The sequence below is a fragment of the Gekko japonicus genome, unplaced genomic scaffold (genome assembly GCF_001447785.1).
Source record: "Gekko japonicus isolate JY-2015 unplaced genomic scaffold, Gekko_japonicus_V1.1 scaffold3125, whole genome shotgun sequence".
In the NCBI taxonomy this organism is placed as follows: domain Eukaryota; kingdom Metazoa; phylum Chordata; class Lepidosauria; order Squamata; family Gekkonidae; genus Gekko; species Gekko japonicus.
Window position 1 is genome coordinate 121335 of NW_015163701.1, and position 2078 is coordinate 123412.

General features: G+C 48.7%; 1 protein-coding gene across 1 annotated transcript in view; it reads right to left on the reverse strand.

The window, feature by feature from the left end:
* The window catches only part of LOC107107514 (paired box protein Pax-2a-like), a gene marked incomplete at its 5' end in the record, with an annotated part of 81004 nt that overhangs the window by 19390 nt on the left and 59536 nt on the right, over positions 1 to 2078 (reverse strand). The gene's annotated exons all lie outside the window — the stretch shown is intronic.

The window sequence follows — 2078 nt, forward strand, 5'->3', positions numbered from 1 at the left end:
AAGACAGAGTCAGGATACAGGATGATCTCAACAGGCTGGAAAACTGGGCTAAAATAAATTTAATGAATTTCAGTGGGGATAAATGTAAAGTTCTGCATTTAGGTAGGATTAATCAAATGCATAATTATAGGTTGGGGGAGACTAGTCTTAGCAGTAGTATGTGTGAAAAGGATTTAGGAGTCTTAGGAAACCATACACTGAACATGAGTCAGCAGGGTGATGTGGTTGCTAAAAAGGCAAATGCAATTTTGGGTTGTATCAACAGAAGTATAGTGTCAAGATCACACAATGTGATGGTACCATGGAGTATCGTGTTCAGTTTTGGGCACCACAATTTAAGAAGGATATAGACACGCTGGAACGTGTCCAGAGGAGAGCAATGAAGATGGTGAGGGGTCTGGAGACCAAGTCCTATGAGGAAAGGTTGAAGGAGCTGGCTAGATGGCCATCTGACAGCAATGTGGATTCTGTGAACTTAGGCAGATCATGGGAGTGAGGACAGGAAAGGTTGCCTCAGTGCTTAGTTCTTGTGGACCTTTTTTACACGCTCAGGGAAATGCTGATTGCCATTTTGGGGTCATGAAGCAATCCTGGAGGGTTTTTTGTCATCTTCTGGGAATGGAACAGCTGTCACTGCAGGTGTGGAGGGGGGAGGCATTTGTGAATTTCCTGCATTGTGCAGGGGGTTGGACTAGATGAACCTGGAGGTCCCTTCCAACTCTAAGCAGAAAATGGTCTCTTCTTTTATCTTCCTCCTTGATCTTTCTTCTGCTCTTTGATCCTGCCATTGCTGTCAAGAGTTTGCCTTCCTTCCTGATCAGTGTGTTTATGGTTCAGTCCCCACCTGGCTTAATGTTTACCTCTGACATTGTTCGTTCCGGATTCCTCGAGTTCTTTCCCCGTTCCTACAACTGTATGCTGCCCGGTCTTCATGGACCTGTCCTCTGGCTCCTCCTTTCCCCCTGTCTATCCTTCCCCTATTCTCTCTTCTTTCACTTCGGCCCATTATTTTTCTACAGATGATCATTCCGCTTTGGAACAGGGAGTTGTACCAGCTGGCATGCGGTTTAGCTCCAGCTCCAAGATATGGCTGCTTCCTTTGGGAGAATCCTCCCTCACCCACCGTTATCTGCTCAGGCACAAAATGCAGGCCCACCATGTCTCCCTGTGAAGGAGCCCGCCTGGCCTCCTCAGCTCTTCCCTGCTTTAACACTCAGGAAGGGATGGAGACCCCCATTTTAGCACGTGTCAAAGAGAACAGCGGCCCTTTTTTTTGCAAGCCCTTCTTTGTAAGTGCCGCTATTCTTTGCTCAAGTGCCTGTACTCAAGTCCTTGTCTCCTTTATGGCTGGCAGAACAACAAAGGTCTGTAAAAAGCCCCAGGCTCCTGCAGGGAGAACTCTGTCGGGAAATGGGAGCCGTGGGGGCAGCAGCCGGTTCATTCGCTGAGCCGGTGCCAAAGGTGCCACCCACCTTCCCAGCCACGTCACATTTGGATCTCACCCTCAGTCTCCTTCTGGAGGCCTCCCCCCCCCCAAAAAAGAGAAAATTCCTCTGTCCATTCTTATAATAAACACATCATGAATCATTCATCTTTAAGAGATTATGCAAATGGGGGGGGGACATAAAATCAATAACAATCAATAACTGCAGCTCTTTAATTGCCAGAAAAGACATTTTTAAGAATGAGCATTATCTGCAGCCCCTTCTTGGGTAATGGCACCATTAATTCAAGCGCTGGATCCTCGCCCAAGCACAGCCGAATCCCCCCATCCCCCCGCCCCACACCTCTCGGAATGGGTGTTCTCAATTTCCACTCGCTGCATTTCCCCCTCATTACTGCTGGCGTGTAACTCCGAATGTTAATGGCTCCTGCTTTTTTGTTACTCTGCGCCTGATTGAAAAGTCGCATACAGATTGCGATGTTAGTGCTAAGCGGCCACCTGGGAACCTCAAGCTGGGTCTGGAATGAACTTTCCTCACTCTTGGAGCCAGATGGATCAGCCAGGAGTGATCCCGAGCGGGGCTGGGACGGTTCCAGGGCAGGAGGGTGGGGAACAAAAGGGAAGCCGGGTGCCT